The 27,250-nt window shown below is 43.6% G+C and overlaps 1 protein-coding gene and 1 long non-coding RNA gene across 5 annotated transcripts in view; one reads left to right on the top strand and one right to left on the bottom strand.

Moving 5' to 3' along the window:
• Positions 1–13,289, bottom strand: part of ITCH (itchy E3 ubiquitin protein ligase) — a 58,212-nt gene extending 44,923 nt beyond the window's left edge. For all 4 annotated transcript variants that reach the window (XM_054644104.2, XM_054644106.2, XM_054644107.2 and 1 more), the window contains exon 1: positions 13,152–13,289. The gene's annotated coding sequence lies outside the window, so the exon portion shown is untranslated. The remainder of the gene's footprint in view (positions 1–13,151) is intronic.
• Positions 13,290–19,261: 5,972 nt separating this feature from the next.
• On the top strand, positions 19,262–24,541 carry LOC143695392 (uncharacterized). Its single transcript, XR_013184530.1, has 3 exons — positions 19,262–19,382; positions 22,891–23,068; positions 24,375–24,541. It is a non-coding gene; the product is annotated as an uncharacterized LOC143695392 (long non-coding RNA).
• The last annotated feature ends 2,709 nt before the right edge of the window (positions 24,542–27,250 follow it).

Below are 27,250 nucleotides of genomic sequence, written 5' to 3'. Positions count from 1 at the left end.
ACTTGCCAAAACAGATTCCTATTTTCTTACAGACCCATTTTCACCTCCTGCACTGTGATATTCTGAAAAACTCTGTGCCTACACCTTTCAGAATTACTGTAGTCAACCTGTCTCTTTTTTGCTGCAGCCCCTTTCACAATGGCATAGCCATTTCCAGTGACGGTCTCTGAACTCCCTCATGAGGATTTGCTGTGCCCACACCCACAAGCAGTGCAGTACAACAGGAATGGCACCAGACAGGAAGGTCTGCACACCTGAAACCCACATGGGATACGTTCTTGGAGTTTTAGTTTGACAGCTCCAGTGGGATCCCACAGTCCAACACGAGCAAGACCACAGCTTCCAGTTTAGTTTCATCCAAAAGCAACTCAGCTTCCTTGATCCAAGCAGATTTCACAAGTCAAATCAAGTGCAGTCTGTGAGAACGTTCAGTGGATTAATTTCCAAAGTGGACTCCTTGTCCAAATTAAAACAATTAAACCACTAATGAAGATTGTTTCTTTTCCTGCTCTCTCTGCTATGCATTCTGGCCATGAGGAAAACCTCCACAGGTCTCTCACATTCACTGACTCAAGTTCACTCTTTTTGCATTACTTCTGTTCTTCTTTAATTCCCTGCACACGGACATGAGTATTTTCTTGTTTGTCCTTGCTGGGCCCCTTTGTTTCTGAACTGCCACCTTTCATTCTATTCCATTCTGACAGCTTCAGAGGAGATTCTTTTTCAGAATATTTTCCTTTATAAAATTATAAAAAGAAAATCCCAAAGTTTCTCACTCTCCATCAGTGGGACAGATGTGCTTTTTCCCTTCTTCTGTGCAAAATCAAGGCTAGAAAATTGCTTCTACAAAACTACTAGGAAGTTTTAACTGCTGTGCTCTGGTCTAAGAAAAAACAGAGTATTTAGTCAAAGAGATTAAGATTACATTTAGACTGTATGTCTATTCAATACAAATGATGAATGCTGTAGGTAAAAAAAGGTCTGTCATAAAGCACAACATATTTGTGTCATCAAACAGGGTAACAGATTGTCTCCCTGAGGCCTAAGTGATGAGCCAAACTACAGAATTGCTTGTTTCATGTGGAAGGAGGAGTACCACTATCTGTGTAAGCACAAATGGTTTTTTACCACAAGCAGTATAAATTTCCAGAAGTATTCAGCATCTAGAAAGATGGTGAAGAACTGAAGTTTCTTCTCCTGTTTATTCTATGCATTAGAGAAAATCAGTGAAGTCCACTCTGTGCCACGCTGAAGTGAAAAGTCCAACTCCTATCAGTTGACTCTCCACATTCCTGGTACTGAAAAAAATCAAATGACACCCCTTTCTTTGAAATAGCAAGAAGGATGATCCAAGACAGACTGATCAGTGTCATCTCAAATCCAGGGAGGTCAGGGAGCAAATTCTCGTAGGAGCCATTCCAAAAATAATGTGGACAAGAAAGTGATTTGTATTAGTCAGCATGGCCCTATAAAGAGGAAATAATGTCTGACAGACCTGACAGCTTTCTTTGAGAAGATGACTTGGTAGCTGGGACAACACCATTTTCTACAACATCCTCACACAAGGGGATGAAGCAGGGCCAGGCAGGACTAGGGGGTAACTGCAAGCCTGGATGAAGGGCAAGGGTCCCAGGGCTGGGATCAGAGGTGCACTGCCCAGTTAGAACCCAGGCACTGGTGCTGGAGCCCAAGGGTACAGACTTGACCAGCACTGTTTAAGTTCCCCATTTATGACCTGCACCCAGCTCACCCTCAGCAAATATGCTGATGGAACAAAAATTCCACAAGGAGAAGTGCAGAGTTCTCTACATGGTGAAGAATAAACCCATGAACCAGTAAAGGCTGGGGGGCAGCTGGACAGACAACAACTCTGCAGAAGACACTGGTGCTGTTGTACATGAAGCAATGCTTCCTCACAGTAACAACAAATAAAAGGGTTGCTAGCGTCCTGGATTAGGAAAAAGCATCACTTGCAGCATGAGAAAGGTGATCATTCTCTTTCATTCTAATTCTAGAATTAGAACCACTCTTTAGATTCCCCAAATCAAGAGTGACACAGATGGACTGATGTGACACCAGCAAAGGGGTACAGAAACAATAAAGTGATTGGGAAGAGGCTGAGAAAGGTAGGATTGTTAAGCCTGGAAAGGAGAATGATCAGGAGGATCTAATCAGTGTGTATAAATACTTGAAGGGTTAAAAGGCTGAAGGCAGACTCTCCCTAGCAGTACTCGGGGATGGGACAATAGCCAGCAGGCACAAATTAAAATGCAGGAAATTCAGCCTAAAACCAGGGGATGGAGTAATTTATTTTTCTGTGGGGTGGTTGAAGAGCAGAGAACTTGTCAAGAGAGGTTAAATCACCTTTCTCAGAGCCATTCCAAACCTGACTGAACACATTACTGACCGCTCTAACAAGCCTCGCTCTAAGAAGATGAATTTGGATCAGGCCATGTCCAGGAGTCCCCGCCAACTTCAGGCATTCTGTGATTCTTTTGGTTCCCTAAAACAACCTCAGTAATTCCTGTTGTACCTGTCCTGTTTTTCTTTTTGAGTCTCTGTCCTGTAGCAGATTCCTCCTCTAAAGAGACATCTATCAAGCTGGTCCTGTAGACTATTTTTTTTTTCCAAACTGAGGATCCCTTTCAGTGCTCAGTTATTAATACAGCTTTACTAGTTTGAATAGAAAGACACAGATTGCATAAATCAGCATTGCACTTTCTTCAAGTTCAGTAATGTTCATCTTGAACATCAAGATTTTAATTTCTACAGCTTTTCCTATGTCCTACACTAAAATTCAGTGCACAAGTCTGCACCAGGTATTTCTTCTCACTTTTAACAACTACTTCCATTTCCCTTATTGCTGCTGTGTATTATAACAAACAATAGCAAGAGCAATATGGCTTGAGTGAATTTCCTACATGTCCAGCACTATGCAGACCCAAGTGTTAGCCAGCTCCAATTAATGACAATCAGGTTACATGAAACTGAAAAATATCCAAAAGTCAACTGGTTCAACTGTCCCAACATAAAGCTGTTACTGGACACTTTATATGCACACTGGTTTCCTGGTTTATTTTCTTTTGCCCTAATAAAAAACCTCACAAAAAATTCACATATCACTGCCTTGGGACCTGTGCTATCCCATCGTTATAAAAACAACATCAGTGATGAGAAAGTCATTAAATATCATGGGTGATACTGTGTTTATTCAAAAAGATATCATAATTTGTTCATGCTTTCATGTATTTCCTTCATGTTAACTTATATGGCTATTATTTACCCAAGCAGATCTGGACAGTTACCTGTATGTTGCTCCCTATCTCTCCCATGCTTCTTTAAAGCCGCTGTTCTGGTACTTTCAATCCAACTAATTACTCTCTTTTACCTAAAAAATATCCCATCTGTGACAAATTTAGGCTGGAGAGTCACTTAAAGGATCCTCTAACAGTTTTTAAAAGCTTCTCCTAAGTGTCTATATAAATTAGTCCAAACCTCAGTGGGAAAGACTGGCACTGAAGTTTCACTTATGATACTAAAACTAAACAAACATGATGCTGTCAAAATCCCCACAATGTCTACACAGGTAACTTGATTTTGGAGGTATAATATAGCTGCATAGCATAACATAGCTGCCTTTCCCATCAATGTGCTCTTCTACCACTTTAGCCTGATGATTTTCACACATCCACTGAATTTCCCTCATTTCCCAGTGCCTACATTTATCTTCCCTATCTCATTAGTACAGACATACCCACTCAGCATCACAGCTCACACTACTGCTTTAAGTTATTTTCCAATTAAAAAGGTGGAAATAGTCAACCTCCATGAGCAAATTTCAGAAACTACAGAACTTAATTTGATGCTTATGGGAAGAGATAAAAGACTGGTATCACTGGATATGTTAAGAGAACCACTTTAACTTATTTGACACATTATTTTGTGACTTGTCATCAGGAAAAAATCCATGGTTTTTGTATTACAGCTATTTTTAAAAATACTTCAAAGGCATTACTTTTGAAGTGTGTTCTGCCAGTTGATGGGGGCGGTTTAAAGGACAAACGCCAATGGAAAGAGTGGTCTTGTTTGACTATGAATATTAAGGCAACACAAAAGTAAAATAATACATTCAATAAAACTACACTCTTGGCTTTAGCAACAAGCAAAAAGAAGCAAGGTAATGCACCTAATAATTGCTGTATGAGAGACAGGATAATGATTTGGAAAGATACATCACCAATTGCCTAAATACTCCACCATCATCCAGAGCCCACAGTCACTGGGGAGCCCCGTTCTGCAGGAAGGACCTAGAGAACACTTGCTGGCAACTGGGAGAATCCCACGTGGTGCATCCACCCATGAGTGAGGTCTCCAAATTCCCTGAAAATGGGTTTTTATAGGCCCAAATCAGCAAGTCAAAGTGACCTGATGATATTTTTAGCACAGAAACTCCTGGATCCAATGGCACACTTCCCAAGCAGCAGGGGCCAGAGCTTGGCCAGAGCCCAGGCCTTGGCTGGGAGGGTTTTCCCCTAAAATACCCTACAAACAAACCTCTATTCATGGCAGTTGGGAAAGTTTCTTAAAATGATACATTTCTTGCAGATAACTACACAAGGTTATAGAGAGCTAGCATAAGCATCTGTGTTATTTATTTTTAGCTAAATAATACTGATTGTGTTAGTCACATAATGCCCAAGGTTCATCGTTTAAGTCAACTCTGGCTGAGGCCTGCTGCTCAGGCCTAAGCACATCAAAGTGTGAATAAGAAACATTTTCTTTGCTGTAAAATAACACAGTAAAACAAAATATGAGGCCACCACCTTCTGTTTCACCATCCAGCTTGCAGCTCTGGAACAAGTCCCTTCAGAAGCAGTTACACATTCAGTTATTAACAGAGGGCAGCACCTACAGAGGATTTCATAATCTCCGGCCATTAGTTTTACCTCTTATTTACAGCTCAGTGCTTGCTTCACATTATTTCCCCATTCCTTTCTCAGAGCTACATTTCATTATCAATGGTTCGTACACACACCTAAACAAACCTGCGAAAAGCTTTTAACTCTGGGGAATGAAAAAAATCCAAAAGCTTGACCATGCAATTACCCAATTACCTGTAGTGATTACTAAGAATGACAACTTCAGCAGCCATTACAGTTGTTGTACATGTTTATATGGTTGTAAAATTGTACAGCTGTAATGTTTTTAAAAGTAGCTTCTGGAAAGATTGTTGTCTAGCAGCAAAATGTCAACCCCGACCATCTCACCTGGAAGCCTAAAATGGAGCAGATGCAATTTCCAAAAGTGCAATGCTGATGTCTACATGAACCTTAACACAATTTTTCAGGATGTTCTGTGCAGGACTGTCCAGTACACAATGCACCTTGTTCTAAGTGTCCAATAGCACCAGTGAAGGTTTAATGAGCACAAAATTACCTCCCTGTGTGGGTATAGCAATGAAGAGAGCCCCCGACACAGCTCCACTCCTTTGCTCCCAAGAACACAGCTAAAAAGGCCTATGGAGCTTTCATGAGATATTGCCCATAAAAACTTGCTAAACAGATCATCACTGCAGGTACCTGAGCAATAAACGAAATCGAAACAGACTGCACAGCTCTGCAATTCAGCCTGGCAAGGCTCATCAAAGAAATGATGAATCATTCCCTACTACCAGCACCAACCACATATCTGAAATGTGCTGATGACTTCAAATCTCTTGAAAAAGAAAGCTCTTTGTCGCTTGCTGCTTGTACCTGCTTCAGCAAAGTAGAGGGTGTAAGACAGTTCCTGTTGATTGACTCAGCTGTGGGAACAAGAACTGCTGTAGACAACGCACTGAAATTCTCACAGATAAGGTATGACTACACATGCACTGCCCCTTAAGAAAAATAAGCTGCTTCTCTGAGTATTCTTGAACAGTAGAATCAAAGAAACTAGAAGTGGAAAGCCAGTACTTGGAACAAAATGAAGTGATATTGCTATGTGCAAAATTCAGCGTCAGCTGAAAATAAACGTTGCATTTTTCCAAACTAAATTATTTATTACTTAAGTAAATCCAAAAGATGCAATGGAAATTAGAATTTCAGGGAGGGGAGAAAGTATTGAGATTATTTAAGTCAACCCTGAGGTATCTGAAAGTCTGCTACGGGTCATTGTCTTTTCCAAAACCGCAAACTGCCGCAAGCAAAACCTTTAATTCCAGAGGAGTCATCTTCATGTTTTCTAATTTCACCAGAAGTCCAATACCTGCTCCTAGAAATTGTTTACTAGTGACCAGATGGCAACTGGTCAAAGTACAGCCATGGGTGGACAACAAAGGCATCTCAACCCTGCAAAATCTGACTGCTTGCTAAATTCCAGCTCATGCCTCTCTGTAAAATAAAACAGAAACTATAGGAGAAAGGTGGCCTAGAATTGTACCACTATTCCAATATTCTCAACACTTCCATTAAACTTGGGTTTTCTGAGGCTGCCGTAAGACTCCTTTAACCTTTATAAAAAGATAAAGCAGATGTCAGAAATCTTAATTCTTTCAACTAAAGTAATAAGTAAATTCCTTAAACAAAAGTTTCAGTCTTTACGGCCTAGATCTTCTATGTGAAAAACTGACAATTGCACATTAAATAAAAACAAAAGAACAAGATTATCTTCTAACAACAAACATCGACTGTATCCTTCAATTTCAAGGGACTTGCCTTATAGCTGGGATACAACTGGAAGCCCACAGGTTGGTGAAGAAGCACAGGACTGGCTCCTAAACCAAAACTTGCAAGTGAACCAGAGGTAACTGCACCACCCACACATGTCAGCAGTGCAGCTACTGAGCAGTGAAGATGGGGAATTATCCTCCTGCAGCTGCATACTGCCCAAGGAGTGGGCCCCCTTCCCCGTGACACTCCCCCGTCTCACAGTCCTTCCCTATCTTCGTGTCAATTCTAGTCATAAACTGACATTCAAGGACCTGTTTAATCCAGGAAATCTTCAGGAAAAAAACCCTGATAACTGTGAAACTGTGTATTTTTTAAAAACAAAATAGGCATACTTTGTATGCCCTGGCAAAATATTCTATGCGAGGAGAGTAATTTATTGTGAGCACATTATACCATATATCCACCCCTTCATGGCTTCCCTGGCCATACATCATGTGGAAAACCAAAATGGAACCCACACACTGGAGCAAAAGAACAGGCTCATAGGGTTAGAACACTGTGCAGTGACCACCTCAATCAGCAAAACATCCTTACAGATACAAACCTTGAGTCTGAACCATGTGAGGAGTACTGACAATTTTCTTCTAAATTCTGTTCAGACACTATGTAGTTTGCATTACTGTGTGTGAGATTAGAAGTCATGAAGGCAGAAATATAGAATATGAAGTATAGAGTTTACTATTTTTAAAACAGGAAGTGAAATTCCAAAAAGCAAAGAAATCCCAGCTGTGACACAGACTCTTAGAATAAATCTCATCCCTATTATTACTGTGTCTAAGTCCCCTCCTCTGTCACCTCCCACATCAGTCACCCCTAACTATGAATTTCACTTTGTTGGTGTCTTCTCCACTCAAACACAGAATGCACTGGGCAGCTTCCAGCCTTGAAACAAACAGGCATTAGTCTGAAAATATTTTCACCTCTAATATCCCCCTCAGGACAGTGTTATTTTGTCCACCTTGCAATACCCCTCAGGACAGTATTATTTTGTTCACATCACAGATGTGAAAGCAAGATGTTGCTTAAATGTTATTTTTTTCTTTAATAACTCAAACTCTCACTACTGCCTTAAATCTTGTAGTCCAGAGAGCCTCATGATGAGTGGAAAGGAAGGGAAAGCAGAAAAAAGTCATGAGATGCCATGCCACACCTCACAGGGCTATGTTTAAAACCTTTAAACCATGGAGAATATCAAATAAACCACCAGCAATGTCAACAGGTCTCCACATAGAGCAAATCCACCTGCCCAAACCAGATTTCAGAACAGGAGTTAAACATCCTGATTCAATGGGTGCACAGGAGAACAATGAGAACACCGCTGCCTCACGACAGCTTTTTCACTGACCTGAACTCAATTTGGTTCAGGCAAACATTTAATAAACGCAGCGTTGCTCTGGAAATTGGTCTTTTTAATACTCACAAAATGCCTCATTGGTATAAGGCAAAAAAAAGGTAATTTAAAATCTTACTGGTACACTCAATTTAACATGCACAATGTGGAACATGCCAATTACATGCAGGATTACTGCCTGTGGATCCTAAGTTTTCCTCTGTATCTTTGGGTGATGATCACTCAAATGGAATTAGAAATGTTACATGTGGTGAGTATTCCATCTGAAAACACAGGTGAGAGCTGTTTAGTTTGGGCAGCTATGGAAACTTCTTTCAGGTAGAGTGAGGTGATCAAAGTGTCTTCCTTCAGCATTTCCCTTCTCTTTACCATTACCATTATACACATTATTTCCCTTCAAACAGCTGGAAAAAGAAACTGCTCTGAAGGCTTCATCATTGAAGACATCACATGCACTGGGTCAATCACAGACATTTAAGAACCAAAGCAGCTTTGTGATCTTTGAACTGGCGTCTTTAATGTTCCTTCCAACCCAAACCATGCTGTGATCCAGATACAAAAAGCAAGTCAGTGTCACACAAGTCTCACTTTTTATCTTCTAAACTCACAAATTCTCCTTTCTCTCATTTCCTTTATAAAGTGCCCTTCACATGCAGGATTGCCCAGGAATTTTTAATCTGAACAGAAAGGAAAGGGTGTTTGAGGTAAAATCTGGTGAAAATATGCAGCTCACCACTTTCACAGAAGTTAGCAAGCCTGGTTAAAGATTAGCCCAAATACATTACCATTTTATGAACATTTTTATATATTGGTCAATACATTTCTTATCTAGTCTCTGAAATTATATACTTACAGCAGTAGAAAATACACATGTACATATACAAGGCACATACACTTGTAGAGACAAGCCTTAAGAGACATGAATCAACAGTGATCCACAGATCACTTAACTCAGGCTCTGATAAGCCAAAAGTAAAAGAAAAAACTTTAAGGATGAGGAATCCTTATCCAGAACAAACTTGCTCCATCTATCTGCTTTACAAATAGATGAAAAGAGCAACACTGACAGAGCAAAAACCTCAGGGTGTCAGAAAAGTAGAAGAGGAATATTCAGAGCAACAAGTCTTAATACATTCAAGTGTTTATGAAGCCAGCAGTGAATAAAATAAAAAACTGGATATCTGAGCATTCTAACTGTTAAGCAAGACTAGTGATTATTAATACACAATTAAAAGTTAGCTAGCACTGGGGACTGGGAAGGCACTAAGCATGGATACTGACCAAAAGCATGTTAAAAATTAACACAACCCACTCTTGTGTGTCTCAGTCCATCTCTTCAGCTTGCTTAGCATTGAGCTTTCCTTCACTTTTTCCACTGAATGAGGCAAGGTTAAAAAGGGTAGTAAAGTTATGAATTACTTGCCCAGGCAAAAGTTCCATCCCAATCACATGAAACTGAAGGGATCAAAGAGCCTATTTTATTTTTCTGAAAATTAACATGCTTCCAGTCACAAATTTTATATTCCTAATGGATATTTCACTATTAATGGCTATTTATTTGATGAATTAATGAATAAATCAGAAGCAGATTGCAGGCCTGTCTTACCATGTCTTTTTCTGTTTCAAGATCACCTTAATCTTTCACTTGATCTTTCTCTTCCTTAGTAATAAACTTCAAAAAGATTACTAGGTATCCAGTAAATACTTAGGAAAGAAAAAATATGTGTAAAGGCTACCACTGAAAGAAAATTAGACCTATAAAGAATAGAAAACTGAGAACATGAAGATTTTATACAGGCTGATAGCAACACTCCTCTTGAAAGTTCCAGTTTCCATATTATGGGCTACCAAATCCAGAACCTGCGACCTGTACATTTCAGGTAAAGAAAGGTAAGTCACCGAACTTTCACTTCCTGATTAGAAAGGTTCTACACAATCAAATTGGAACAATCCACCTGAAGAGCATTGGCCTTTTCCTGCTGAGCAACAGCACCATTTGAGTCTGAGCTCCAGCTTCAGAACCAATGGTGTAAATGCAAACATGACAGGAGTTCTGTGCCTGACTGAAACAATCGGCCTCTCCCAGCAGCAGAGAATAGCTTGGGCAGGTGGCTGCAAGGCAGGAACTTTAAAAAAAATTAAAAAAAAAAAAAAAAAAGAACAGCAACATACCGCCAAATTTGAAAAACTATTTGAATAACCAGCACAACAAGATGTGGTATCGTGTTTCCTCAGAGGGGAGAAAAAAAACCTGCTGTGCTTTGGTATAGTAAAAGCAGAAATTCCAGGCATAACTTGAGAGCTGGTCATATGAAACAGGGCCCTGGCTTCTTCAAAACACTCTTTCCCAGTTTGTTGTAATACTTTCATTCCTATTATGCGTAATTTGCAATTCTTATGAAGAAAAATATCAATCCTTCAGCTCCAGCAACTCTGCACTACAGTAAAACCTGAGTGTCAGTCACTTAGAGAAACTGAGCAAGTCTCTATTGCTTTAGTCTTCTAAGAGAAGGATGAAGAACCTTTCTCTCACCAAAATGTGCACTCAGAATTAGCTCAGCTAACAGTCCAACCAGGCCCAAGAAGGACTGCCTACAGTCTTTAAAAATACTCAAGTTACAAGACAGTAAAACTAAATATCTAGAATACTCCCAAGCTAGACTATAATCATGGCTTGTCTACTTCCCCTTTGAGGCAAGCACTCACTTCAAAATGCTTCTGCATCTGGGCAAAGTACAGCCACAGCAAGGAACTGTGGCCAACAGTCCTCTGGGTTATGCACACACCTTCACCTTCCTCAGTTGTGAGGGAATAAAGAAATTCTTGCAATTACATGTAAGTACAGCAGAATGACAAAAACTAGAACATTACATGAACATAACTGGACACCCAAACAGAAAAGCTTAAAAATAAACTCCCAGAAGTGTCATCATTACCATGTGCAAGGGGTTTTTCTTCTACTCTCAGCCTACAGACTCTTTTCCTTGCTTTTAAGAAGAAATCAAATTGGGTTTATTGCTTAAAAAGTACTTCACTATGGTTGAATATATTTGTCACTTTGTTTAAACAGCTTAAACTCACAAAAAATGTTTATTTAGATGCTATCATTGACTGATACTGATAATGCTGCTGACAAACATCTCTCTTTCACATGCTGTAAAACAGAATAAAATTACTTTGTAAATCTCTCATGAAACATTTTTCAAGCAGTCTGTGACAAACTCTCTGAAAAAAACCCATAAATTTAATCTCCTCAAGACAAACACCATGCTAGTTTACTGCCTTTCTTCCTATTACCTTATGCTGTAGTTTTCCCCAAACCATTTTGAAACTTAAAGAAATAAGGTAACTCATGTTTCAGGTTGGTTTCACAACAGAAGAAACAGAACTTTAAGAAAGGAGAGAAAATTGAGGGAAGAAAAAGAGGTGATGCTGCTTAACTAATAAATTCATATAAATAATCTTCTCTCAATCTCTCTTAAGCCCTAAAATAACTTTAATCTGTAAGAAGCTTTCAAAGTTAGCACTCAGAAGTCTCAGTTATTTTCCACTCTCAAATTATCTCTCACATCTACTGTTGTTGTTTTAAAGACAAGAAAACTCACTTTGGGTCTGAATGCTACATATTATTCCAAAGATCATTTGGAGGTGAATGCATTCAGTGCAGTGATTAAATGTCAGCTAAATCACAACTAAGAATGCAACTAGACACAGTCCACATTTAAACAGCTGTAGTGAATAGCAGGGTAATTGTAATGAAATTACAACTGCTTTGGACTTTCACTTCAAGAAAACAGAAAAGAATTTACTGTTTTTTCAAACAATACATTTTTAAGCATTAAAATCCTCAGAACCAAAGATGGCCTGTGATTCATGTTTCATTCTTAAATGCCTGTGCCTTTTCTCAGGTAAATACAAGCAACTGCTGGATCTACTGTCACTCCCTCAGCACAGAATGCCTTCTTTCAAATACCAGCCCAGATTTCTCTCCACTTCTCTTCAAAAAGGTTGACAGGCAGGGTAGCAGAGACCAAGCAAAACAATGAGAAATTCACGCCAATAAGCAGCAATATATTGGGAAAAGACAGTCTAAAATACGCTGGTTTCTGACTTCTTCATGTCTAACTAAGCTATAAAGGTAAGTTTTGCTGGGGGTATTTCCTCAAGCATCAAGGGTTAAGGTTGCCACAACACAGGTATCCCAAATGCTACACCTGCCCCTTTCTCTGCATCACACTCAGATCAGAAGGTCTTCTGATAACATCATAAATTACAGCAATTAAAACAAGCTGAATTCTCGATTATTAGAGCAAGTTAGAGAAACCCATCCTCGAACACCTTTGTCTGCTTTTATCTCGACAGCACTAGCACACAAGGTCAAAGAAAACCGGCGTGGGAGCGGAGGAGTTAACAGCCAGAACTTGTCCATGTTTCCAAAATAGAGCGGTGGCACCAACGATGCCATTCTGCCGTGTTTACAAGAGAGAACAGTTCGGGATAAACCTCTGGCTGTAGTCACGCTTTATCGCTAGGACACATTCCTTCAGCGTCCGACTGTACCCGGCCGAGATAAAGACACCGAAGCCCCGTACACCTGGAAGGAGCCCCGGGACAGGGGGGACACACACCGGGGAAGGAGGCTGTGCTGGAAGGGCTGCGGAAAGCACAGCCCTGAAGGGAGCGAGCCTGCGAGAGGGCGAAGGTTTAGGGGCAGATCCTGGCGACCAGGAACAGGGAGAGGCTGGCGGGGTCCGGCCGGGCAGGGACGCAACACTGCCGGGGACGGCTGAGGAAAGCCTCGGAACTGGAGGCACCGGGGTGCGGGCAGGTGCCCCCGGCAGCCGCGGAGAGGCGGCGGGGGCGGGCAGCGCGGGGGTCCCGGGATCGCCGCCCGCGTCCCGGGGAGGGAGCGGTGCTGCCCCGCTCCTGGAGCTGCCCCGCGGGGCCCGGGGGTACAGAGCGGCGGGTCCGCCCTCAGCGAGCCTCTCCGGATCCGGGCCCGACTGCGGGGTTCCCGCGCCCCCCGCAGGGTCCCCTCCCCAGCGCTACCCCCGTGCCCCCTCTCCACCCCCCGGCCCCGCTCCGCTCACCGGCCGCGGCTCCCCCGTCCCTCAGGTCCAAGATGGCAGCGCGGCCCGCCCGGCCTCCGGCAGCGACTTTGCTAAGTCGGGCGCGACGTGCGCAGGCGCCGAGTCCCCCGGCTGCGGCGGAAGGACCACAGCTCCCACCGTGCCCCGCGCCAAGCACTGCGCATGCTCAGCGCGGGCCACGGGAGCGAGCGGCAGGGACGGGAGGGGTGGGACCGTGAGGGGCTGTGAGGTGCAGGGTGACGAGCAGAGTTCCATATCCTCGGGAGCCAGCCTGGGGGCTGGGAGTGCTCATCCGGGGAAGAGAAGGCTCCAGGAACAACTAAGAGCGCCTTCCAGTGCCTAAAGGAGCTCCGAGGGAGCTGGAGAGGGACTTTGAACAAGGGCCTGGAGTGACAGAACAAGGGACAATGGCTTCCCGCTGCCAGAGGGCAGGATTAGATGGAATATTGAGAAGAAATTCTTCCCTCTAAGGGTGCTGAGGCCCTGGCACAGGTGCTCAGAGAAACTGTGGCTGCCCCTGGATCCCTGGAAATGTCCAAGGCAAGGTTGGACAGGGCTTGGAGCAGTCTGGGACAGTGGAAGGTGTCCCTGCCCATGGCAGGGGGTGGAATGAGATCTTTAAGTTCCCTTCCGGCCCAAATCCATTCCATGAATCTATGATTCTGTAAACAGACCATATATATATATATATGTGTGTGTGTGTGTGTGTGTGTGTGTGTGTGCACATACACTACAGTAAAAATCTTGGATCATCAAAGCAGCCCTGAGGGCTCACTGGTACAGGAACACCTTGAGGAACCCACGGCCCCCCCTGGCCCCACATTACTGCAGTGACAGCAGCCAAGGGAAATCTCTGAGAGCACAAAGGGACATCCTGGCTAACATGAGTCTGTAACAGTCAAGCAGCTGGGACATCACTGCTCTCACTGTGGGCTTTGGGACACAAAATAAAGCCCTTTGAAAATAAAATAACTTTTGTGATTTTAAAGTATTTGTTGCAGGTGCTTAAGCCACTAATATTATTTAACCTTTACATAAAATTTTTCTTGTTTCAAGTGTGTTTTTTCTTAACCTGAACGCACTATTGCATAAGTGAATTCATAGAAATTACAATACACTTCTTTTGACAGTGAGGAATGAGACAGTGTAGGCTCTGAAATCAGAGGAAATAATACTCAATATTCAGAGAGTAGGAGAATATCCTCAATAATTTTTCAGAAAAATTATACACTTTGCAAATGCAAAGTTTAGCATTTTCTTACAACTGGCAGGGATGTGAAAATCCATCTTGTCTTCCACACATAAACTCCAATAAGATCTCACAGCCACAATTAAGTGACTGTTTCTGTTGATAAGGCCTAAGCAAGAAAACAGCTCCTACTGTTTCCCTGACAGACCAACACATGTGTTTTGATGGCAATCAGCCACCTGTGGTTCCGACTGACCAAGGTACATGTGCACCTCACTTCAGGCACAGAAATCACTTTAATTCCAGAACAGAACAACGTGTGCTGCTCAGCTAGCGGCTGAGTATGGAAAAATCAGGAGCATGGGGCTTTGTCAGAGAGGTGGGAATACATGGGAAGCAAGTTTGGAGCCAAGGTTACAGCCCAGTATAAGGACAAGCAAATTGATCAGCTCATATAAGGTCTGGAGGGTTTTTTATTTTCTCTAAACATTTTCTATGCACCTTTAAGTCTTTATGTTCCTTTAGAGATATTTTACCAGGTACACATACATTTAAATTTCCATAGTTAATGTTCTATTCAAATTAATAATGATAAAAATAAGTTGTACAAGCCTTGCTTAACAGAGATTTCTGTCTCATGCATCACCTACATAAGCAGTGGTCTCTCATCCAGTTCCTGTCCTGGCCAGTGACGCTCTGGCTGACTGCAGCTGGAGTTCCACATCTGCCCAGCTGGGCATCCTTTGCTGTGGGTTTGTTGTCTCCCAGCTGGCACATAATGTTGGTGAAGATGAAACAGGAAAGTCTTATAAATATGATTGCCTGGCAAGAGATTTTGAGAATATGGAAACTATAAGCGAGACTGAAATGAAAGCAAGCTTTGAGATACCAAGCCTTAGTTATTCTGTTTTCCAGAACAACTGGAAAACAATGGCGTGGCCAGCTGAAGGTAATCCCCTTTTGATGGAACAACACCTTCTGCTTGCAGACAGGTCCAAGGGGCAGAGCAGACCCCACTAACTTGGCAGAAGGGGCCCAAAGAGGAGTTTTTAGGGTTTAAAATGTAACACAGTATGGTAATATAGTGATTCTTATAGGCTGTATGGAAATGCTATAGGATTTGTACCTTGTACTAGATTGGCTAGTGAAAATTAGAATATTCAGCAGAGAAGATTTATTGTATTGTAACAGGAACTTTGCTCTCTTTCCCTCTTGCCTTCATTCCTCTCTCTCTCTCTCTCTCTCTCTCTCTCTCTCTCTCTCTCTCTTTTGGGCTCCTCTCAGTCCTGCTCTGAGCTGTGGCTGGCAGCTCCCAGCAGGGCCCTGCCCCCAGGCCCTTTGCAATAAACCCCAAGTTCCAGCCCTGGCTGCAGAGATCTCTGGTCTCCGTCCATCCCGGCTGTCCTACCCCTGTCACTCCTACAACATAACGCTGTTTGGTTTTGCAGACTAGTTTTGCCTGTGGTTTGATTCCCAACAGTGGGATAATTGCACTGTACCCTTCTCCCCAGCCACCTGGGTTCATTTTACATTTAGCAGAGTTGGGTGTTTGCAGGAAGAAGCTGAATGCTGCCCCAAGGACACATCCCTGTAACCCCTGTGGAATCCAGTAGGTTTGCATGTACCCATCCCTAGGGCAGTGTGGCCATTTGCAGTCTCTTTTTGTGGTACTGGGTTTTGGTAAGTAAAGATTGCTAAAGCAGATGTGAATAACACTCAGTGTCTCTTTTTAAGAACATTACATCAGTTGTCCTCTGAGTTAATGTCTTCCCCCTCCTTTTTCCAACTGGCATTTCAGACAAAGTGCTTTTTTTCAACCTCAGCAGCCCTAATCTCTTTGTTTTCCAGCTTCTGATGCCTCCAGTCTAGTTCCATTTGTTCCATCTGCTCTGTAAAATTCATGAGAAAAAGAATGGATTCCAGGTGCAGACTACTGATCAGCTTGTGCTTGCCAGGACAAGAGGAACGCGGAGCAAGCCTCACATTCACACTCTTTCAGATATCATTTGCCATGGTAAAAATCATGGCCTGTCAGTGAACTGGAAAAACAAATAAATAATTAACACAGAATACGTGGTGAGTGAAGATGAATATAATTGAGTGGCAGAAGAACTATGTATCCAAGATTTACCTTTGGGGAGAGGAGTAGAATGCTTGATTATTGTCTTTTTTTCCTCCTATGCTTTTTATAACTACAAGATACTTAGGCAGGACGGAATTTTCTCTCTATTCCCTGTCATAGCTTTCTTTTGACAAGTACAAACCCCAACAGATAGGAAACCTTCCCACAACAGTGCAGGATGATCTTGTGCAAAGGCTTTTCAGGAAAACTGAATGCTTAGCAGCTTTCCACATTTGCTGGGTGAAGCTGTTCTTCTGGGAGATCATTTCTGAGAATTAATATTTAATAATTTTCATAATATTTTTCTTTTATTTCTCAGTCCAATCCAGACTGGTCAGTGGGATTTGTGCTTGTGGCAAAAATATGTGTAGCATTTATTCTTGGTTGGGCTATTGTAAGTAACAATATTCACATTCCTAATGGAAACTTATCCTGTTGTAACAGAACTGCCACACTCAGTGAGTGCTGTTGGTGCTGAGAGCTGACTAGAAAGCCACTGAGGATAAGGGTCTGTGTGGCAGAGTGGTGTAAATGACTCCCATGTTTGACCCTTTCATGTGGTAATAAAAATAATCCTGCAAGATCATTAAAATATTGGGATTCTATTTGATTTTTGAGCATAAGTCTGCAAATGGACATTGCTCTTTGATACCTCTGGGCTCTGGGTTCCCTCAGCTAAAGGGCTGGGACAAGACTGTGTAACAGAAGGACTGAACACTCTTATTATTCTCCTATCCCTAGAGTACAGGATTCCCACTCCTGAAATAGACCCTGCCTTCATTCCCTCAGTTTTCCCACTCTCAACCAACTCCATTGACCTCACACGAGACAAACCTTTCCAACATTACATAATTTCCTAAAGGTTGCACACCAAATCTCTTGTCAAACTTGGAATCAGGGCTGGATTTCTTAGCTCCTTGACAAGTGTAATGATTTTTTAGTTTAGTGGTGTTGGGATTTTTGTTGTTGTTTTTGCATTTGTTTTGGTTTGGTTTTTGTGTGAAGCACACAAAAATCCTGACAGAATCACTTAAATACAAAATAATTCAGGTAGGAAGGAACCTCTGGAGGTCTCTAGGTCCACCTCATGCTTGAACCAGAGCCAGCTTAGATAATGCAGCACAGGTAAGAGATAAATACCTTCAAGGCTGGAGATCGCACAACCTGTTCATGCCCTAGTCCAGTGTTTGATTCCCCTTAGTATATTTTATTTCCTTATGTTTATTTGTGATTTCACAGCTCTGCAAAGAATATAGCTCATCCTCCTCACACCTTCCCAGCAAGCAGTTTTAGGCAGCAGTAAGGCGCCCCTTCACCTTGTCTTCTCCAGGCTGAACAGATTCAGCTCTCTCAGCAGCTGCTCATGTGTCCTGTGCTCTGTCCCTGATAGCTTGGTGGCCTCCTCTGGACTCTGGTTCATCAGTGCCTAGACAGGACAGGCACCAGGGAGCTTAGGCTGGTGCCAGCACTCACAGGTGAGTTCTTATCACTGCAGAGTAAAAGGTGAGGTTCCTCACCCCGCTGGCTGCACTCTTGGTGACACAGCCCTGAATGTACTTCTTTGTCACAGGGCACTCAGTTGGGGTCCTACTCAACTTATTTGGACCACAGCACCTCTTCCACCAAATTGCTTTCAAGGCAGCATTTTGAATTTGAGTTACTTCCTCCCAGACCCAGAACTATCTTTGACACCTGCATTTGCCTTTGCTGAGTTTCCTGAGGGTGTTTTCCACCTTCCTGTAGGAACTCAGTCCCTATTGCTGATTAACTTGACAACATGAAGCTGGTGCTGGGGAGACCACAGTGGCCATGTCTCCATGGAGGCAGTTTTGGTAGTGTGGATGTTTACCTGTTTTGGGATAGACACAGCCCTGAGCAAGTATCACACAATGACTATGGAACAGTCATCAGGTGTCATCAGCACCAATTAGTGCCTAAGCAATTGTCAGTCTTTAACTATGGCTTAATGCTGCTGTCTGACTTAAGGCTGTGTAAAGTTGGTGATTTATAAATGCAGGAGTACTTAGTTTTCACATCCTTTTTCTGTACTGTTGTTAAAGCACTTTGTAAGTACTATAACATCAATCTTCTTATTCTTCTGGAGCATTTTGTTACTTGGGTAATTATTCCAGGAAGTGCTTTATATTTTAAAATCTGACTTCTTGTCTTAAAATTGTCATCCCTAGAAGGAGAAACTTTGTTGAGCTGCCTTGTAAGGAGAGTCTGAATTAATTTCACTCATGAAGATAATGGTGTAGTGTCAGAGTGTATCTATTTCTAATTGACTTTAAAATCAGAATTGACTAATTTGATTTAGGATTTAGAAAAAATACCAGTAGGAAAAGATAGATTACTTCCTGTTATCTGCAGAGAGAATTAATGAACCCTTCAGGTTGGTGAGAAACTATTATTATTTCCAAGCAATCTAATTAAAGGGTATAAAAAAGACATGCGGCTATTTAATTGTTTTATTACTCAATTGCTCTACAGTGCATAATCAGAGAAGTGGGAGGGAGTGATTAGGTGTCTTGAGAACGGAAATGACACAACCAAGATATATGTTTTGAAGGAAGGAGAAGCTACTGGGAAAACTGAACCTCTCTTACCCACTCAAAAGACTGAAGATTATTTTTCCCTGGGAGTGAAGAACATGACACTGTAAATGTGCTGCAGGTTTTTCAGAAGCAAACATGAGGTGTTGGTGCTGAGAAAGGTAAAATACACCAGGCAGTGCTTAACTGGTTGCTCTGTCCAGCTCTTGTCTCCACAGGGGCCTTGCAAGCAGGGTAAGCTGGGCCCATGGGAGGCACCACAGCAGATCTGCAGGGTGTCCACAGGCACCACTTGGATCCCAGTTACAGCTTTGCCCTCTGGATGATGCATTGAGGATGCACGATGGGAGCAGCCGTGCAGTGTCAGTGTGAGTTGGATGCCTGCTTCTGCCAGGCTCTTTGAGAAGAGTTTTTGACATGCAGATGTTTGTAGAGACAGAACTTTTTGTTTAGACCCAGGTTTATTTTGTTCCACCCTGATCACGTCCCTCATTTCTACAATTGTGACTTATCTACATCTGAAAGGCTGACTCATCCCCTGAGTGGTTTGCCTCCTTGCAAATCGCACTGGTATAAATCAGCTTGTATTTCAGAGAAGAACAGGTGCTGAAAAAAAGCCATGTAACATCAAAACTAATACAAAGGGAGGAGGTATGATTTAAATACCTGGAGCTTGATCCAAAGCCAAATAAAGCTAATGAACTGGTTTCCATTAATAACTCTTTAATAGTCCTTATCAGCTTTAGGGGTCTGTACCTTCCTTACCTTATGTAGCACCTTGTAACAGGATACCTGAATGTCCTTTGCTAAAAATTGAATCCTCACACAAGCTATCGATTCTGATGAGTTAGAGGTGGAGTTATGTATCTCACTACATCCCTCTGTCCCTTGCAGCTGCAGCATTACACCTGTGAGCTCTGAACAAAGCCTCTGGTCTTGGACTGACAGTGCAGGTTTGAGAGATCCCTGGCTGAGCAGAAATCTTTCTCATTCACTCAATTTCTTTTATCCAGCCTTTCTTATGCTCAGTGTGCAGTGAGTAACTGGGCACTGAATTGCAATCTGAGGGTGAGTAACAGCAGGGGCAGGAAGGTTGTTTTACCAGTCCCATCACATGCCATTAACATACCAGGTGCAGTGCTCATGATTTTCCAGACTGGATTAGGGGAGAATTTACTCGGTTAAACTTGCTCTGCAAGGCCCAGGGTTTGGTCCTCAGCAGATGTTCTGTGCATGCTTGCTACAACTGGAGAGAGAGGAGAAGATGGTGCACTTGACTTACCACCAACCCAGAGCCTGGGGCTCTCAAGGACTGAACCAGCCTCTTGTGTAATAGGCTGGCCCCAGGATTCCCATAAGGAACAAAATGTTCTGGTTTTCCTCTTGTTGAGGGTATAAGGAAAATAAGAGGCAAGAGGTAACAAAATTAGTCAAAGCTTCCCTTCACATCAGTTCATTTGTTGTCTTCTGGGTCTTGCTTCAGTTTCTGCCTGCACTGGTGTACACGCAACATGTTCAGGAGTAAATAATTTCTAGTGTTCTTGAAACAAAAACACAGCCACCTTTTAACCCTGGGACTAACTATGCTCCTCCCAAAAGGCATTAGCTCAATCATACCCAACTTTTGAATGCTGCTCATCCTCGTTCCCAGGGAAGCCAAATGAAGGCTCTCTCTGCCCTCTGTTGGGCAGTTCATGGTAGGAGGGGATGGTACCATTACAGCATTAGGATCTGGCGTGGTGCAGAAGCCTTTACTGAGGACAGGGTGGGAGAAAGTCTGCCGCAGTAAAACTGGAATGTGTAAAAATTATTATCACTGGGGCAAGTGGTATAATCATCATGATGCAAATGCTTGCTACACTAATAGAAACATTTCTGTGGATGGAAACTGTATTAACTGAACTGGATCCCAGCCATTCTGTACTGCTGGCTGGGGCCCTCACAAGTGTGAGGCTACAGACTTTGCTTAGAGCACATCACTGGTGTCTTCACTAGGCACTTTTTGACATTTGCTCTGGTGTGATCTAACTGGATCACCAAACATTCCATGTGTCCCTCTGCACAGGACAGCTGTGCTGGCTGGAACAGCAGTTAGACACCTTTCATCTGCATCATTCACCACGGGGATTCTTCTTCACTCCTCACCAAACCACTATGCAGGGTAGAACAACATTGATTTCCTAACCAGGGTCTCCTGAAGGCCACCACCGCAATATTGTAGTGCCTAAAAGGCAGAACTGAATTTGTGTTTGAAATGTGCATCTGAGTTTGTGGAAGGGTGAAATCATTGCAGTTTGCATGCAAGGGCAACCTGAGGTACAGAATATAACATTAAGTGATTTTTTTTCTCTGTGGATACCACTTTCAGACATACAGGGAGTATTTGTCAGAGTATTTGGCATTGTGCTACATTTATTGAGGTCAGTGATATACTCTGGACTTCGGTCCATGCAGCCTGACAGACATTGATCAAGAAATAGGAAAGAGCAGAGGACACTTGTCATGCACACCTAGAAAATGAGTATGATATAAAGGATCACTGCAAAACCTGTCCAAGGGGCTGAGGCAGCACCACAAGGGGATGATGTGCTGTGGGGGATAGAACCCTGTTCTCCATGTTCACACAGCACTGTGTTGTCAGACCATCCTTGCCACTCTTTGGTGTCCATCTTCTTCCTTCTGTGACAAATGAAATCCTGTGAACAACAGCCTCATTTTCTGTGTTTCTAATTCACACTCACACAGATCCTCCCAGTGTCCTGGCAGGTGAAAATCCTGTTGAACAAATTATTCTTTTTATAATAAAAATTCAGGTTGCGCAAAATCCTTCTCGTAATATTTATAGCATATCAATCGTCCCAGTCGAGCCACTAGGTGGTTTTGTATGGAGCACCTGTGTCAGTATCACCTGCATTACAGAGGCTAGACTGATCTTTTCCTCTTGGTCTTGTCATCCACAGCACTCCCTAGCCATACCAGTAAGCCCAGGTTTGTTTTTTTTTTCAATATACTTCTGAAGAAATGTCATATTCTTAATTTTAAAGCAGTGGGACTTTCCCCCCTGAGTTCTACAGCATTTCAGTGACTGTGAAATATGTAAATTTACATCCCAGAACTTCCCTCCTTTAACTACTGCACCAAATGAAACTGTCACAGGATATATAACATGAATAACATTCTGTTATTGTGTCATGGACTCTGTTGGGTTATAGGGTTTTGTACTCTTCTTTTTCCTGTCCTTTTTCACTACACCCTATTCTCTTCCTTTCATGACTATCTTATGCCACCTGGTGTCCCAAATTTACCAGCGACAGCAAAAATGAAAGGACCAGGGTGTATAGGAGCAGTAAAGGCATGAGATACTTACACGAAAATGTAATAAAATACTGTGTGCTGTGAGGTATTAATCTCCTAAATTAGAGGGTCAGGATGAACCACACAGCTAGAGAGGCTTCGCCTTAAGCATTCCTTATGCACTCAGAAGCCACTGAGAATGTTTTGTCACAGGAGTACCTTCACACCAAGTGGAGCTGATCTGTCCTCATTTAATAAAACAAGTGATTGTGAATGTAAGAGAAAGAACCTGTAAATGCCAAAGGAGAGCATGACCCAACACCACTGTTGGCAAAAAGATCATTTGCTGTAGTTTTTCCACTGCCTGTAGTGCATCCAGTGGAATCTGAGGAGCTGGCAGGGCCCCAGATCCCCTCCTCAAACTGTAGAGCAAATACCCCAGTAGCTACAGCTACCTGTAGCCAGGCCAGGCACAGAGCTCCAGCAGCATCCTTAAAACACAGACTACCTTGGCTGCCCAAAACTATTGCTGTGTTTTTTAAACATACCCAGAAAATTCTTGCAAACATTTCTCTGTTCCAGATACTTCCACCTTTGTACCGAAGCTGCAAAACGAACAATGCTCTGAGCCACAAAGGAGACAAGGGGAGACTGTGCTTATGAGCAAGAGCAAGGACAAATAACTTCTGCTGTGCTGTTGTCTCTACAACAAACTTTAATACTCTGGAATTACTCATTCAACCCACAGAGCTGCTTACAGGTATGTGACTGTGGTCACAAGGGTTTTCAGGATGAAGAAGAGACGAGAATGTTGACTCCATGATCAGAAGGCTTGATTTATTATTTTGTGATATATGTTACATTAAGACTATACTAAAAAGCAATAGAAAGGAGAGGTTTCTTGAGAAGCTAGCTAAGCTAAGAATAGAAAAGGAATGAATAACAAAGATCTGTGTCTCCGACAGAGCAAGAGCCAGCTCTGCCATGAGTGGTCAGGAAATCCCAACATCCACAGGAGACCAATCACGGGTCTACCTGTTGCATTCCACAGCAGCAGATAACCATTGTTTACTTTGGTTCCTGAAACTGCAGCTTCTCACAAGGAAAAATACTAAGAAAAGATTTTTCATGAAAGATGTCTGCGACACAGGTACCTCAGGGAAAGCTTTAAAGCAGAATAGTTGCTATAAATCCCTTCTGTCCTGCTAACTTGACAACACTCCCTCTTCCCCCAAATATTTTTGATCTTTATGTCCTTAGAAAAAGGATTTACACATAATGCAGGAATTATTCAGGAATCCAGATATGTGCAAGAGAAGAAGTCATGCAACTGTGATTATTCTTCAGCTGGGGTTTCACCATGTCCTCAAAGAAAATAGTCCAGACAGGACAGACATCATCCCTTGCAGCTCAAAAAACAGTGCTAAAAATGCCCATTTATTTTCAGTGCCTAAATCAAACACCTGGAGAATTGATCTGTTAGAAAAAGTCATGAAAGTAAACAGATTTCCTTCCAGTAGCCATGGAAGAGTGCAAAAGACATTCATAATTTTTCTAGCATTCATAACTTTTCTAGAATTTATCATTTTTTCCCAAGTCCTCTGCCCTGTATCTACAAATTCCCAAACACTCCACACAGTCAGATCTGTGCCTTCTGCCTTCAGCACCAGACATCCTGAGTGTCCCACAGAGGCGGCAAACAAAAGTCCACCCTGTCTCATTTATCACTTTCTTCAAGCTTTCTCCAAGCAAAGTCAAGGGCAAACAGGAGCACAAAACACAGAGAAGGACAAGAATTCTGACAGAAAATTGCAGCTTTAACTGAGGTATGGGCGAGGCAGGAGGAGTTATCCACTGTGTTCTCATTAGATTCATCCCCATTCATCTGCTGGGTACCACCTAGACAAGTAGAAGCTGTTCAGTGGAAAGAGGCTTTCGGGGACCACCAAAGAAAAAACAAAGACAGGCAAAGAAAACCCTGTGGGAACAAACCAGGAGCCTTTCACTGAAGACACACCTGGCTGCTTCCCCTGTAGAAGCAATTTGGATTTTATTTTCTTTTTCAGATCCAGAGCTAGGACAAGGCAGGAAAAAAACCCACCAGAAGTGGTGCTGAAAACCACAGCCCAGGAGAAGATTCTCAGGAAGAGCACAGTGACACTGGGGCCACCTCCATCGGATGACTCCATACTGCATTTACCCAGAGCAGTATCCATCCTGCCAAGGCTTTATCCCTTCTCTGAGCACCTCTGTTATATTTGGTGAGCAGTGTGGTGGCCCTGAAGAAGCTGTTTTTCAGCTGTTTCCAGTGAGCTCCCTGCTGAACATGCCAGGCTGAGGAGGGAGGGCTGTGCTCTGGCTGTGTGGGGACTAGAACAGGCTGGGCCATGCCCTTCTGTGTGGTGGGGGAGGACCAGAACAGCCACCCCACCCGTTTTCATTTTTGGCTGTTCATTATGGGAAGCCTAGACAATACCATAGTCCCCAAAACCTGCTCTAGGTGCTGCTCTGGGACAGGCAGTGCACCCAGACCCTGGCAGGTTCTGTATCCTCCTGAAAACATCTGTAAGTCCCAATACAGCTTAATTCAGAGTCGAAGTCTCTTTTTTCTAGGTAGGGTGGTGGTTTGACAGGAAATATGTTTTCTGGGATGCTGTGGTCAGGCCAATTCATGCTCAGATTTTAATATTGGCACCTAATGTGGCCATTGGGATATTGGGTCCGCCTCTGAGAACACGGGGTTAAAAGCAGGGCTCTCCCCTGGGAGCCTCTCTTGGGTTTCCGGCGGGAAAGAGTTCGGGTCTCTCCCCCAGCCCAGCTGCTGGCTGGGCGGGCGGAGGGGAAAAGCCATGTAGCCGGGAGAGGTAGGCCTGAGCCCGGGGGTGGAAGGGTGGAAGAGAGAGAGAGAGACACCGGGAGCCATCAGGCAGCCCCCCCGGGAGACAGAGAGAGAGAGAGAAAGAGAGAGAGAGAGCCGGTGCCTGGGACTGTAACCTTGAGACTTGATAAACGCGTGCCTGTGCCGGCAGCACGGCTGGGAAGGAGAAGAAGGGGGGGTGCAGCCGGCCGCTTGTAAGAGCTTTTAACCTCTTTTCAGACAATGAAGACTTTACAGAACATTGACTCTCCTAGAGGAGAGATAGAGTGGAAGATGAAGAAGGAAATGGGCAAGTGTGAGAGAGGTCTGGGCAAGTGAGAGATGTTGGAAGAATAGAGAAGAATCTTAGTGGGAAGAGATGATGGAGTGGCTTTTGCTGGACTCTTTTTGTACAGCCATGGACAGAACCATGTTCCTTGTGATACAGAGACTGCATCTAGGGGGAGGCAATGCCTCAGAACCAAGAGGGTTCAGTGTTGCTGCCCCTCGGGCCCAAGGGGTGAAATATGGGGGGGACAGATGTCCCAAAGTTGAGACTGTGCCTTTTTGGAGTGGGACGAAGCATCCTTAAAAGTTGACCCTAGAAGCAGCCCTGGTCCGTGTTCAGTGGTGAGAGGGCTGGACATGAAAGGAAGAGGTCACCATTGGCACAAGAAGGACTCCTTCTCCTCTTGATGAACTGAGGATTGAGTATTCTGAAGGGTGGTGCTGGACTGAGAGTCGATGATTTGGGGGATGTATTGTATTGGGAATTTGGTGGGGAGGAGGAGGAGATGTATTTGTGAAGTTTTCATTTTCCTTGTGTGGTTTTTTTCTTTTTTTTTCCCTTTCCCTTGTAGTTTAGTTAATAAATTTTTTTCCCTAAGTGGCAGCCTGCTTTGCTTATTCTGGGTCACATCTCACAGCAGAAACCAGGGAAAGGGTATTCTCATGGGGGCACTGGCATTGTGCCAGTGTCAAACCCTGACAGTACAAACCCAGAAAATAAAATGGCAGGAGCTCAAATCTTAGCAAATGCCACACGAACCTCTTCAAAACAAAAACTTCCCCAAGGGATGGATAAGGTTTTGTGCCACACTTGCCACTAACTTGCCACTCTGACTTCTTTCAAACAGAGTATCTTATATATGAAAGGTAAATCTTGGAAGCAATGCATGCCCTGACACCCAACACCAGGGAAAGGCAGGGAGCACCCAAAGGCAGCACCCTGAGACACAGTGCCATGTCACAAAGGGCCCTTGCACACCCTGCCACCTGCCCTGGGGCCGCCCCCAGCCCCCCCCAAAGTGGCCAAGGTTGGAAGGAATGCCTTGCCCCAAGTGTCTCAGACAGCCCGACAGGATCTTTAGGAACGGCTCAAACCATAAGCAAAGGCTGCCCTGCTCGGCAGGCTCAGGGCAGCAGGAGCCCCCGTGGCTGCTGACCCAGCCGTGGCGGGAAGGGCACGGGGCCTTCCACAGAAGCTGGCACGGCCTCCTCGGGACACGTCCTGCATGGTGGCCGTGCTAAGCGCGGCTGTGTGACAGAGACAAGGAGCGTGTGAGCCAGGGCACAAATGCTGCTCTGAGCCCTGGGGCCCAGGGAGCTCTGATATCAGCAGGTGTGGCAGAGTCCTTGCCAAGGCAGAGTCCCCCCAAGCCCCTGGCAGCGCTGGTGCCCATCTCCTGCCCCAGACACTTGTGCCTCCAGAGGGCTTCTCTGCCAGAGGGCAGCCAAAGCCGACTTTGTGCACTGGGGCCTGGGCTCCATCCTACAGGGGCTCTTGGTAGGAGCACCTGGAGCAACTGGTGGCAACGCTTGGTACGTGTCAGATGATGTTGCTCCTTCCTGGAATGATTTTTTCAAGGAAGGGATTAGTGGTAGCACAGAAAGACCAGCAGCTACAGAATTTCACAGGAGAAAGAGACTCCACCAAAACACTGTCATGTTTCCGTGTGCTTTTCTGTCTTTCTTGCACTCGGAAAGAGAAAGAATTGGCCCAGCCTCTGCTATTCAACGCTCCACTTACTGTGTGTCTTCCTGTGGCAGCTCATGTGCAAACACAACTGGCTGCCTGCTGAGCAT

This window comes from Agelaius phoeniceus, chromosome 17 (assembly GCF_051311805.1).
Source record: "Agelaius phoeniceus isolate bAgePho1 chromosome 17, bAgePho1.hap1, whole genome shotgun sequence".
Classification (NCBI taxonomy): Eukaryota; Metazoa; Chordata; class Aves; order Passeriformes; family Icteridae; genus Agelaius; species Agelaius phoeniceus.
Note: the sequence above shows the minus strand (reverse complement) of the source record. Positions and strands in the feature narration are given on the sequence as shown.